Below are 14,892 nucleotides of genomic sequence, written 5' to 3'. Positions count from 1 at the left end.
TTTGGGTATTCTGGGAAGTAAAGAGAAAGATAACTATTAGAGTTCAACAGGACCAAGGCAACTGTAAATTTAGGTTCATGATTTTACCGGGTTTTTGTAAGGTTTATTGTTTAAAAAAAATTAATAAATAAATGAAATAAAAAATAAATGCTATCCAAAGTCGGTCAATTTTCCCAGTCTAAGCAATGCCTCCTTTTGCATTTATTTACTGTTGTAGGGGAGACATCAAGACGCTGTGCAACAGCACGTATTGGAAGCCCACTTTCTCTCTAGAGCGACGATCTGCGCCCGGAGAACCATATGTTTGCTGTTATTTTTGGAGACTATAACGAATACTACTAGCAGAGGACAGATAACCTATCAAAATTTATACAACACCTCAGTCTAGCCATGATTGGGTGAACAAACTTGTTTAGCGTGTAAATAGGAGTGCTGTAGCAGTGATATCGTTATCACTGAACAAAAGTGATATTAAATCACACGATTTACTGGGACTGAGTGATTGATTGGCTTGTTACTGGCATTGCAACATCTCAGGTCATTACTGTCATTGATAACGTTTAAAATTCTGTATGTCTTCATAATGATAAATTGTTAATTGTCTGTTTGAAACCCAAAGGTGGTGGTGTTCCTCTCTTAACGTGAATTCCATTGATCTGCTTTCGGCTGTTTTAGTGTATAAGAGGTTGGAGGAGGCAAAACTTGTATAAGTATTAATCATCATAGATGAATAAACATTATCTTAATGCAGGGTTGTTACTTTAGCATCACATTTCCCCCAAACGATATATCATTATTTTCCCAGTTACGGAAAGCAACGCGTAAATTGTAAAAAAAATTCAGATTGTTTTCCTCAGATACCACAGAGGAAACATTTACGAAGTTGCCAGGAGTGGCTTGTAACCGTAAAACTGTGGGCCTGGATTTCCTTACATGGTATATGATATCACCAAGAGTGAAGGGGTTTCCCCAGTGAAAAATACGTTAAAATTCTCGAATTTCTTACTCCCTTCACTTCACCAGCGGAATTATCCCTTTCCACCTAGTCCTGTCCATCATTCATGACGGCTGCCCATCCATACGGCCAGAATAGTCCCAGGAATGTTTTCTAGGTCGAGAGGATTTGAATTGTTGACTGGCCAAATAAGGGGTGCGACATGAATCCCATAGACCCGAGAAAGATAAAGTCGATTTATTAAATTATTGAACAATTCACAGTGCCCCGAGAGAAGCCGAAGTGCAGTGGAAAAATCACTGAATTTCTAATCAGTTTTCTCCATGTATGCATAAAAAAAATTTCATTTTTGTTCCAATATTTTTATGCTCATCCATTTCGTATGAAGTAGCTACTGTCGCATATCTTATGTAATATAAGCATTAAGCAGGTTAGGGGATTATTACGTTTGCTTTTATGTCTATTACAATAATTAGAATCATAATTACCTGACTTGTTATCGAATACAGTTACAACTTCAATTACAAGATGGGGAACAATATAAATACATACAATTTTAATATTTCAAAATTGTAATCACAGCTACAAATACGTATATAAAACGTATTACTCAATTACATTTCGCACACCTATTTCCTTAAAAAAAATGCAGATAGTTGCAAAGACTTTTTACTTGAGTTTGGTGTCCTTTTACAGTCAATTTCTGCAACAATTGTAAGTTGTAACTTATAATACCTTTAGTACAAATCAAAACAAACTATCTAAGATATTTTAGACCTAGTAAAATTATCGTTAGCATCCTATGATTTGCCTAAGTAAATTTTTAGTATGTTTATTGTGGTGAAAATTATTATGCTGATTATAAGAAAATGATACTGAAATACAAACTCAAATATCGGAAAAAATGTTCACAAAACTTTTTGCCAACAAAACAAAAAAAGGAAATAATGGAATAAAAAATTTTTTTTAGAATTGGTAGCTGGCTTGTTAAGATTCTCCCTTAATAATATAATAAATGAATTGGGAAGCGACTCAAAACATCTCTCCATTGCATTTGGTTAAGATGAGTTCTCGAAAAGTAGAGGGCTGCTCTAGGATAACATCTCAAATAAGGTACTTTATTATTTGAACTTTTCAGTTACAATTACAATTACAATTACATTAATTATAAATAAAAAACAATGCAATTACAGTTAACTTCAAAACGGTGTACAAAAAACATTTCAGATAAATGACAATTAATTCTCCAAGCCTGAATAAAAAGATAATGTTTATTTGTAATTGAACTAAAGCTTCTTACTGTGGGTTTCACAGACAGTGGCAGTCACGGTTTTGGTCAATAACACTGTAATGAAGACTGGTATCAGTACGAGATTTTGCTAAAATATTTCTGTATATTCAATGGCTTTAACTCTAATGATGTCCGGTAAAATGCTCATTTTGTTTTTATTTTTGTAACACAGATGCAACTATAACCAGTTACTTATTCAAACCAATCTGTACCAATTGGCGGCTCTCTCTTGCTAAAAAAAAAAAAAAAAAAAAATAAAATGAAAAGAGAAAAAAAAAGTTAAAAAGTTACGTGACAAACGGATTTCTGCTACCATCCGACAGCTATGTTCCTAGGCGGCCATCTCTTCTTCACCTTAGTAATGCAAGCATAGGCTGATGGCTGAGTCCAAATGAATTTGCCAATTGGAAAAGGACCGGTAACCCAAACACAAGTATAACAGTAGATTTACCATCAATCACAGTGTCTATCGTTCTACTACTCCACATACATGCAGATATCTCTCACTCTAAATAATTAATTAATTATTTACTCATAACCCAAGTCAATAGTCACTAAAGAAAGAAAAAAAAATTTTGATCTTAAGACAAAAATATTAATAGCTACTACACTGCTGCTGCTGCTGCTGCTGCTGCTGATAAGAATAATAGTAAAAAAATGCTATATTACTGGTTATTATTATTAATAATTAATTAATATTGTTCCCTTGTTTTCAACGTAGACCAAAAGTAATATATCCATTGCCTTAAAAAAAAAAAAAAAAAAAAAAAAAAAAAAAAAAAAAAAAAAAAATAAGGTAAGGTAGTTACGTTACGGAATTTGCACATTTTTTTCCGTACCTGAACTGTACCGTACCGTACTTTGGTAAAATATCGTTGCGAATAATTCCGTACCGTACACATAGTCTATAAATATCACAACGTACATACCGTAATGCCAGCCTTGCTGGCAGGTAACCAACAGCGTGAATCGTTAGATATATACACATTTTAAATATTATTATTAGATTAGATAGATAGATAGATAAGATAAAAATAAATCGTGCAAAATATACTTAAACTGAAGTAACATTCACAGAGAGAGAGAGAAAAAAGGGTGGGGGGGGGGGGGGGGAGTAGTACATGTTGTGTTCACATCCATTTCTGGCTAATCGAGCCTTTTGCCTCTTCGTACAGGACAAGTGTCTATTCTTTATGATTTGTGATTCATGATACTCTTATAAATTACGGTACTGGGTGTATACACCTATAGCAAAATCTCGTACTTATACGAATCTTAGTTACAGAGAAATAGGTTAGAGAATTCTCGAACACGTTTACCGAGCTCATTTTAGAAGCAGTTCTCAACGAGTATTCAGTTCTCAATGTAATTATTACAGGAACATAATTACGTGAGCATATTATATTTAACAGCAGTATCTTCATTTCATACCATGGTGATTATGATTCCTATTGGCTAATCCTACAATCAAGGAACGATATAATGATATAATCATGGTATTGTTTTACTCGACTCGAAACAGTCTGAATCCCAATAGAGGGTGAGGTTCGTCAGCAGGATTTTTAAATAGGTCAGACTTCATAACTACTCACAATGAATCGAAGGAACACAAATCTGGCGCTGCGAGGACGAATTGTCACTTTATGCGACAATAGCTTCTCGATACGAGCCATTGCACGTGATATTGGTGTGTCCCCCCACCACGGTACAGTAGAAGGTGGGAGGAGAGGTGGGAACTTGAACGACTTTGCGTAAGTTGTTTATGCTGGAATGATTGGTGGATATGTTACATTGTTCATGGTTATTTAATCTTGCTTATTTAATGTGAAAGTTTCTTTGTTAAATGTATTTCGTCTCGCTCTTATAATTTTGGTTTAGACTACAGATATCCACAGCCATTCCAACAGCACAGTAATATTTCAGGTGCACCTCCATAATTCCACCACACCCCGGGGGTGGTTTGGCCCTTGCCGACCTCAACCATGAACAAAGTTAGATAGTCGATTGAGTTGTCTCGGTAAAATGAAGCCTATAAGAGCATTTTATTTGTGCCCACCCTGTCACAGTCATTGTGCGTCTTATGGTAGATATAGTTTATATATTAAATGTCATTTCAGTGATGGCTCAGGAATGATTTACAGTTTTAATAACTAACAACCAAATTGAGAATATTATGGAAATATGTAATCACGTTCTATTTGATATGCTTTTGAAACCAAAAGTATACTGCCATGTTTACTAAATTATGAATCAATCCATCCAGTACAAAATTCGAAGAATCTAGAATTGATTGCGATGTTATATAATTATAAGTTAAACATTTAAGATATGGTCTCTTAGCTAGGCCTAGGGGGTCCAACGGAACACGCCATTATCAGGGCGGCTCGAGAGCAACCCTTAATCCAACGCCGAGGCCATTCGTGAATACCTTGGATTAGAAGTGTCTTCGATGACAGTACGACGCAGACTTCACACTGCTAGGATTCATCACAGAATACCAGCGACAAGCTCTTGATGGAGCGACATAAGGCGGGAAGGCTTGATTTTGCAGAACGTCATGCTGATAAGGATTTGGACTTTTGAGGCCAGGTCATCTTTACTGACGAGAAGTGCTTCTCGTCCACATCGCATGGGAAGCTGCAGTGTTGGCGAACAAATAGAACTCGGTATGATAAGCAAAATCTTTACTTGCATCAAATATCAATTGCATACTTCTTTATATTAATTATTAATCTTCAGATTTTGTTCCACGGAAGTGGACTGTCAAAATATATAAAGGGAGTAAACATAAATAAGAGTGCTATTTCTGAGATAAATATTAGGTAAGGGACAGTGGCAGCATTTGCTCTCTTTCCTCAAATATAATTAAATAGATAATTAGACAACAGAATTCTTTCAGTGTTGTTCACCACTGAGAATTTTAAATTCTCCAAAGGCATATATGATTTATATTATACACCCCCATTTTTTTTCTCTCATTCAGATATGAATCCCGTAACATCGTTGAGGTGGTTCGATCCGGCCATGTACCTGCAACGTATGGGCTGGGTGTGTCTGGATGGTATGGGTGATGTTCTGTATCGAGGGACGATTTACAGCAGCTAAGTATGTTGAGCTGCTGCAAACCTCCTTCTTGCCTTCGTTACGAGAAAGGAATTTTCGCTTCCCATCAGGGCCCATCCTGTTCATGCACGACCGGAGTCCCATTCACACTGCTCGCGTTGTTCAAGAGTGGTTTGCCAGACAGGATAACCTGCTTCTTCTTGAATGGCCAGCAAAGGAGCAGATATGAACGTGATTGAACATGTGTGGGCCCAGATGGTGAACACATGGAAAATGTAACATGAGACGAACAACAGCAAACCATGGCTCACATCAACTCTCAGTGAAATTTTGAAATGTACAGAGACCGCAGCAAATTTTCAACCTTGTTCATTCGATGTCCGAACAGATTGAGGGAAGTGACTGAGAGAGAGGGTGGATGGTCAAGGTATTAGATTTGTATATAAATGTTATATTTTTTTGTAACAGGACATAAAATGGTCTCATTTTGTTCTCACTAGTTATTTCATTATATGTTTTAATAAACATAATTCACAACAAGTTTTTATTATAACCATGATATTCTTGATATAATATTTCGAAGTATCTGTAAAAAAAAAAAAAATGGCATAATCCCTCCATACAATATTGAGAGTATTGCAGTAACTTTCCTACTTACTCTGGCCCCACATGTTTTTTATGTGTTCTTCCTAATCACCGTTTCTTGTTAACAGCATTGAATTATAGAACTGAATGACTCGCCGAGCACTGTTTTCATACAGTGAGGTCGGTAACACAAATTGCCTTACCTGTATACTTTTGTTTCTCTGTGGTGCGGCCGATACAGATATGATAGTGATACTTCGCCAGTTATTTTATTTTTTCGCTTATTAGCTTCTAGGAGTCTATTAAAATTTAGTTCCAATCATTTGAAATGTTATGCTTTATATCCTACTGATATTTTCAATGTATATCTTTGGTTAAAAATCTAAGTTATATGAACAAGAGTAAAAATGTGGCATATTTTTTGGCCGTCGTTGTCGTTACTGAGTATAAGGGTCATATGCTCTGTAGGATATTTTAAAAGGAACTGTCAGTTCAGTAGATGATGCTCTCTTTATGTCAGCCACTATAAGGAAAGCCCAAATGACTTCACCTATCCCCTGAGGTCAACGAAATATATAGTCTATAATATATCAGTGCATACATAAGTTTAGAAAACAACAGTTAACCCTTAAAAGGTCACCTCGTCATATGACGTGTTGCAGAAGTCGTCCCCACATATGTTGTTTACGTCATGTGACGTTCTTAAGATTTTAAATTTGCGCGCCTTCATACTTATTGTATCGATATTGTTTCTGTACTACTTAGTGCCTTATTAGAGGCCTTGCTGGTCCCGTTTGCACTGCTTGTCTTCCATTTGTATGAACTGTGCGGGGAGGGGGGCGGGGTGTTAAGGGTGGCCTAGAGGTTGTCAGAAATGTCAAACCCCAGCTAATCCTGTGTGGCAAAGGATTGGTGGTGATAATTTTTTTGCCACACCTTCGATTTTGATGAAAGTATATCAGGAATAAAGTTTTTTTATTCTGTTTTTTAATGGAACTGACTGTAGAGAGATCCAATCGTGATTTTCGGCAATACCAATATAACTTTAAAATGTTGATACATTTTAAGTATTGTGTAATGAATATGACCGATATATAGACAATGTGGTAAGATAACGTCTTGGCCGAAAGTTAAATGAAACCTTAATAAACAAAACCTTATATTACAAGTGAGACAACAATCTTCATTACAACGATATATACTGCTCAGATCATTTTTTTTTTTTTTTTTTTTTTTTTTTTTTTTTTTTGTTTTTTTTTTTTTTTTTTTTTTTTTTTTTTTTTTTTTTTACTCCGTGTGTGTGTGTGGCTTTTCTCCCACTATACCTAATAAGTCCGCCCACCAAACGAACTCTAGAGCTTATTGGTGGAACTCTTGCTAGCAGAGAGGAGTTCTCCCCCCATCTCCCTCAGTAAACATTGATACCATATAATTTTTCGAAGTCTCTCAAGACGGTGTACCAGCAAACCTGTGTTTCCAACTGTACATCTGTGAGTGTCCTCTTCCCTTCATTGATGATTATATATATATATATATATATATATATATATATATATTATAACAAAAAAAGGTGGTTGGGGGTGTGTGTGTATATGAAGTGTGTGTGTGTAATATATATATATAGATGGACAAAAATATATTAATATGGACAAAATAATTTATTATAAACCTTAATTGAAACATTATATACTAAGCATGGTAGTACACACATTAGATTCTCTATTCCAAACGGAGTGATTTCACATGCACTGTCTTATGTAAATACATCAATAAAAGTTTTCCTACACACAAAATACAGTCTCTCTCTCTCTCTCTCTCTCTCTCTGTCTAAACTTATTGAATGCAAAGCTTTAAACCTAAATGAAGGAACAAATGAATAATTCCAGACCTTCGGGGCGAAAAAGAGAGAGAGAGAGAGAGAGAGAGAGGAGAGAGAGAGAGAGAGAGAGAGAGAGAGAGAGATATATATATATATATATATATATATATATATATATATATATATATATATTATATAGTTGAATTTCAGCAATTTATAACACCATGAGACAAGACATAATTAAAAATCTTTCAGAATCTTTCCCGCTATATTTCGATAAATCAAAGTATCTCTCGTGGAATATAGAAAATCAACGAACAATCGAGAGTGAGAGAGAGGAGAGTATATGAACTGGATAGTTCAGATATGGATTGCAGTTTGAAGAAAATGTGGCCTTACCTGGCCTTGGCAGCAACTGTTGTTAGGACGTTGTTGTCCAGATGTTGTTCGAAATCCGTAAGAATAGTGATGTTGTTTGGTGTGGCTGCCTATTCGCTGGCGAGATTTCTCTCCTGACTGGTGGGGATAGAGGTGAACAGCCCAAGGAAAAGGAACTGAAGGAGAGAATTGCGCAGAAGCGAGACGCCATCCAGTGCCAGAGAGGGGAGCGCGTGCACTTGGACAGGGCAATTCTTCAGCTAGAACAGAGACTGGACTACCAAGAAGAGACGCAGAAGGCGGGCGGAAGGGAAGAACGCGTTGGTAAAATGGAGGAGGTGTTGCAATAGCTGCAGGCCTTGCAAGAGAGGGCCCACTTGGTGGAAGGTGGAACAATAAAGAGAAAAGGGAGAAACGGCAGCTGGAAGACAAGATGGTCAAGATGGCCGAAGAAAACCAGCAGGTGAAGAAGAACGTGAAGGAAATTGGTGAGAGAAACGATGCCTGGTTGAGGGGCTCGAGAAATTGCTACGACAGAAGGAGAAAGACCTGCAGTTAATGAGGGGAGAAGCGACGCAGATGACGAGGATCATCCAGGAACAAAAAGACGCGAGCGAAAAGTGTGAATCCGAGAGGAAAGAGCTGGAGGTGAGGTTGGAGCGCCTGGAGAAGGACGTGGAAAACCTGTGGAAAGAAAAATGTAGAGTCCAGTGTGAAGAGGATGGAGTTGGCATGCCTTCTAGAGGAAAGAAATGGTGGCCTGGAGTCGGTGGAGACGAAAGCCGGTGTCCAGAGCGAATGGAACGACCAATTGGAAGATGAGGTTGGATGGGTGCGAGGAGCAAAGGAAAATATGGTGTCCGACCTGATGAATGTGGAGGAGAAATAAAAACGCATGGAGGAGGACAACTGGAAACTGGAAAAGCTGGTGTGGATCTTCAAGGAATGGTGCGATGAAGACTGCACCGACCTCACTGAGACGGATGAGATGTGAAAATTTTGAGGAAGATGTTTATTGTATGGAAAATTTGATGTTTATTTTGTAATAAGTTTATTTTATTAAATAATTCAAGGAAATTGAAGTAGAAGGAAATACATAAGTTAAAATGGTTTTTAGAGTTTTATTAATTGCTGGAAGGTAAGAAAAAGGGGAGGAATATAGAAAGAGTGAAGAAAATGAGGGGATTGGTGGAGATGTCGGGAGAAGAAAGGGGATTAGGACAAGCCTCATAAGAATTGAGAGGATTCAGAAAGATTTGTGGAGGTGCTAGGAGAAGAAGCAAAGGATTCAGTAGGATGTGTAGAGTGCCAGGAGAAGAAGTAGAGGATTGAGAGAAGCCCCAAGAGAATTGAAAGGATTGAGTGGCATATTCTGATACTAAGTAAGAGAATAGGTGTTACTGTGTGTAGGGAGTGGCGGGCGAGGCCCGCCACTGCCCCCCGGGACGGGCGGGCGACGGCCCGCCGGGTGTCCCGGGGCGCAGGCGGGGCGACGGCCCCCACGCCACTGCCCCCCCGGGACGAGCGCGACGGCCCGCCAATGCCCCCGGGATGGGCGGCGACAGCGGCCCGCCAGTGTCCCGGGGCCGCAGGCGGGCGTTCCACGGCCCGGCGGCAATGCCCCCCCGATGGGCTGGCGACGGCCCGCTGGTGTCCCGGGGGGGGGGCCAAGAGGCGCAACGGCCCAGGGCGGGACGGGCCCGCGACGGCGGGCGGGTGACGGCCCGCCGGGTGTCCCGGGGCGCACGGCGCGACGACCCGCCACTGCCTCCCCGGACGACGGGCGACGGTTTCGGGCGGCCGGGTCCCCCTGTCCCGGGGGCGCAGGCGGGCGACGGCCCGCCACTGCCCGCCTCCCCCGGGAGGGCGGGCGACGAGGGCGGCCCGCCGGGGTGTCCTCCCCGGGGGCGCAGGCGGGCGACGGCCCGCCACTGCCCCCCCCCCCCGGGACGGGCGGGCGAACGGCCCTGCCGGGTGTCCGGGAGGCGCAGGCGGGCGACGGCCCGACCGGACTGCCCCCCGGCCCCCGGGACGGGCGCGGGCCCGATGCCCCGCCGGGACCGGGTGTCCCCGGGGCGCAGGGTGTCGGGCGACGGCCCGCCACTGACCCCCGGCCCCCCGGGACGGCGGGCGACGGCCCGCCGGGTGTCCCGGGGCGCAGGCGGGCGACGGCCCCACCCTGCCGGGACTGCGGGCGAGGCGGGCCCGACCGGGCCGTCCGGGCGTCGGGGCGCAGGCTGGCGACGGCCCAGCCCCACTGCCCCCCCGGGTGCCGGCAGTCGGACGACGGTGACGGCCCGCCTGGTGTCCCAGGCGGGATTGGGGGGCGACGCCCGGGGGGCCCTGGCGGGGAACGGCCCGCCACCTGCCCCCCGGGGCGCAGGCGGGTGACGGCCCGCCACTGGCCCCCGGGACGGGCGGGTGACGGCCCGCCGGGTGGTGTCCACGGGCTCCGCGCATGGGCCCCCAGCGGGCGACGGCCCGCCACTGCCCCCCGCCCACGGGCGGGCGGGCCGACGCCCCCCTGCGGGCCGGGTGTCCCGGGGCGCCAGGCGGGCGACGGCGCCGGCACTGCCCCCCGGGACTGGCGGGCGACGGCCCGCCGGGTGTCGCCAGGGGGGGGTGGGGGCGCAGGCAGGGCCGAGCGGCCCCGCCCCGCGCCACTGCCCCCCCGGGACGGGCGGGCGTACGGCCCGCGGGTGTCCCTGGGTCAGGCAGGGCGACGGCCCGCCACTGGGCCCCCGCGGGACGGCGGCCACTGCCCCCCGGGACGGGCCTGCGACGGCGCCGGGTGTCCCGGGGCGCAGGCGGCGACGCCCCCACGGCCCGCCACTGCCGCCCCCCGGGAATGGGGCGGGCGACGGGTGGCCCGCCGCTGGTGTCCCGGGGCGCAGGCGGCGCACGGCCCGCACTGCCCCCCGGGACGGGCGGGCGACGGCCCGCCAGTGTCCCATTGGGGCGCAGGCCCGCTGGGGGGCGACTTGCCCTGCCACTGCCCCCCGGCCCCCCACGGCGGGCGACGCCCGCCGGGTGTCCCGGAGCGCAGGCGGGCGACGGCCCGGACCGCCCTGCCCCCCCGGGACGGGCGGGCGACGCCCACGGCCCACCGGGTGGTCCCGGGGCGCAGGCCGTGGCGTCCCGGCGCAACTGGCCCCCGCCACAATAGCCGCCCCCACGACGCGGCGCCCCCCTACGGCGGGCGCCGGGTGTCCCGGGGCGCAGGCGAGGCGACTGCCCGCCACTGCCCCCCGGGACGGGCCAGCGGGGCGGGCGACGGCCCGCCGGGTGTCCCGAGCGCAGGCGGGCGACGGCCCGTCCACTGCCCCCCGGGACGGGCGGGCGACGGCCCGACCGGGTGTCCCCGGGGCGGGCGCAAGACGGGAAAAAAGCGGGCGGGACCGACGGCCCCGGCCACTGCTCCCCGGGGCGCGAGGCGGTGACGGCCTGCCACTGCCCCCTGTGGGGCGGGCGGGCGACGGCCCGCCGTTGTGGCGCGCAGGCGGGCGACGGCCCGCCACTGCCCCCCAGGACGGGTGGGCGACGGCCCGCCGGGTGTCCCTGGGGACGGGGTGCGGCGGCGACGGCCGCAGCAGCCCGTCCCGGCAGGCAGGCGCGATGGGCCCGCCACTGCCCCCCTGGAACGGCGGGCGACTGCACCTTTCATGCCACGGGACGCGGGACGGGCGTGGGCGACGGGCGGCCAGCCGGGTGTCCCGGGGCGCAGGCGGCGACGGCCCGACCACTGCCCCGCCCCCAGGGACGGGCGGGCCAATGGCCCGGGACCGGGCCGGGTGTCCGTGGGCGCAGGCGGGCGACGGGCCCGCCACTGCCCCCCCCCCCGGACGGGGCGGGCGACGGCCCGCCGGGTGTCCCGGGGCGCCGGCGGGCGACCCGGGCCCAGCCACTTGCCCCCCCCCCCCGGGACGGGGTGGGCGACGACGGCCTGCCGGTGTCCCCCGTGGCGCATGGCGGGCGACCGCCCGCCGGGTATCCCGGGGCACGCCCACGGCAGGCGGCCACGGCCCGCCACTGCCCCCCCCCCGGGACGGGCGGGCGACAGGCCCGCCTGGGTGTCCCCGGGGCGCAGGCGGGCGACGGCCCGCCACTGACCCCCCCCGTGGGAAACCCGGGGGGGCACCCCCCCCTGGCGGGGTTCGAGGCGGGCGGACGGCCGTCCGGTATCCCGTGGGGGCGCAGGTGGGCGACGGCCCGCCACTGACCCCCCAGTGGGACGGGGCGGAGGCGAACGGCCCGCCTGGGTGTCCCCGTGGGGCCGCAGGCGGGTGACGGCCCGCCACTGCCCCCCAGGGACAGGGGCGGGCCGACGGCCCGCCAGGTGTCCCGGGCGCAGGCGGGCGACGCCCGCCACTGCCCCCCGGGACGAGCAGGACGACGGCCCGCCGGGTGTCCCGGGGCGCAGGCGGGGCGCGGCCCGCTGGTGTTTTCCGGGACGGGCAGGCAACGTCCCACTGTTTTTTTCCCGGGGCGGGGGTGTCCCGGGGCGGGGCCGGCGACGGCCCGCCATGTGTTCCGGGGCGGGCGGGCGACGGCCCGCCGGGTGTGTCGGGGCGGGCGGGCTACGGCCCGCTGGGTGTCCCGGGCGGGCGGTGACGGCCCACGTGTGTCCCGTGGCGGGCGAACAACAGCCCTCCACGCTTCCCGGGACGGGCGGGCAATGGCCCGCCGGGTGTCCCTCCCGGGTGGGCTGGCGATGGCCTGCCATGTGAACCCCGGGAACGGCGGGTGACGGCCCGTCTGGTGTCACGGGGCGGGGCGACGGCCCGCCGTGTGTCCCGGGGCCGGCGGGCGATTGCTTGCTACGCCCCCTGGGACGGGCGGGCAACGGCCCGCCGGGTGTCCCGGGGCGGGCAAGCGATGGCCGCCATGCGACCCAGGACGGGCGGGCGACAGCCCGATGGGCGTTCCGGGGCAGGCAGGCAATGGCCTGCCACGCGCCCTGGGACAGTCGGGCGATAGGCCGCCATGCGCCCCGGGACTGGGGCGGGCGACGGTCAGCCAAAAGCTTTGGTACAGGCGGGCTGGGGCACACTGCGGGTCCCAGGGCACGTGGTGGGCCATCGCCCGCCCCGCCCGTCCCGGGGCGCTTGGCAGGGCATCGCCCGACCGCCCCGGGACCCCATGGTGGGCCGTCGCCCGCGCCCCCGTCCATGGGTCCCGCTCCTGGACCCCAGGCGGGCCGTTGCCCGCCCGTCCCCGGGCGCGTGGTGGGCCATCGGCCGCGAGCCCCAGGGCTGGCGGGCAATGGCCTGCCACGTGTCCTAGGACGGGCGGTCCGGTTCCGCCGCTGGTCTTGGGGCGGGCGGGTGGGGACAGCAGGTCGGGCCCGCCGCAGGTCCCAGGGCTGGTGGGCCGGGCCCGTTGCGTGCCCGGGGACGGGCGGGCTGGGCCTACCACGTGCCCTGGGATGAGCACATAGGAGTCACAATCATTTTTCTCATAATCAATAGTACAGTTGTAGATATCACCATTTTACTAACTGATACTATAAACTTGAACCAAATTATATTGTAAAGTGTATGATGGCAGTTGCATATTTTCTAACAACTATAATTATGTACTACTTGATATTCTTGTGTCATACGGCTTTCCCCAGTGCTAGTTATACATGTAATTAGTTGTTCCATGTAGTCTTGTCCTTATCCTTATGTGCAAAATATCTATTGTGTCAAGCACAGTCACCATTTGTACATTTGGCACCTTTATGAGCCTTGGCAGTCATCTATAGTTTGACGGGCTAAAGTCCAGGCGTCAGTTAAGTAGTGCATAACATAAATTCATTTTACTACTCTATAATCCTTAAGTGGTATGCACAGGCTGGAATTTGTTATTTCTTCTTAATTTTCACAAAATATAGCTGTTCCTTTTGAAAAAGTAAACACATCATCAATTGTCATAATATTATCCTTCAAATCATCATTTATATTTGTATAATATGATAACTTTAGAAAAGGGCTAACTTCTCATAATGAGTGGCCCTTCTTAACATATTGTATGTGCTTTGGCTTTCAGATTTTATAAATGTACTTTCATCCATCAAGTACATTATGTATATTAAAGTCTTTTGATCATTGATATCGATAGATTGTTATGCTAGATTGTCACTCTTCCTCTTGTTTTTTAGGTCTAAACATTATATTTTCAGATTTTCTTAGTTTTTACTTTGCATATCCCTGCCTAAGCTCTCTCAAAAGTGATAGTCACGATGATTTTTTATTTCAAACAAGCTTTGCGTAATTTTGTACATTATTCTTGTTTTTACCTTATCATCTGAAACTATTCAACTACATTATTCATTCTTGGTCTTTTGCAACTATATACATTTGTTATTCCCTAAAGACTGTCATTTCTTTGGGACTCATTCCTGGATAACTTAGGTCTACCAAGTTGTCTGGTCCTTGCAAGGTAATTCTGTAATTCTTTATCTTTTTTCATAATACGTAGCAAGATGTTTGCAGCTTTGTTGCAGAGATGTCTTCATAGAAAACTGGCTCCTATAGTACGTTTTATTCCACGAAAGAATTCATCAATCTCATGGGCAGCGCTTATTCCACATGCAGAAGAAATAGATGGGAGCAATTGTCAACTTGTTCCTCCAGGGTTAATTGCATGCCATCTCCCATTTGCAGGTATAATTTTAAGTTTATCCTCTACCATTAATTGTATTTATTCTGCATAACATCATTGCCACTAGACAAGTGTGATGCAAAGAGCTTCGGTGAAATTCTGGCACTCATTTTTTATTCCCTTCCCCCCCACAAGTCCTCCTCCACTCATCCTTCA

This window comes from Macrobrachium nipponense, chromosome 42 (genome assembly GCF_015104395.2).
Source record: "Macrobrachium nipponense isolate FS-2020 chromosome 42, ASM1510439v2, whole genome shotgun sequence".
NCBI classification, from domain to species: domain Eukaryota; kingdom Metazoa; phylum Arthropoda; class Malacostraca; order Decapoda; family Palaemonidae; genus Macrobrachium; species Macrobrachium nipponense.
Note: the sequence above shows the minus strand (reverse complement) of the source record.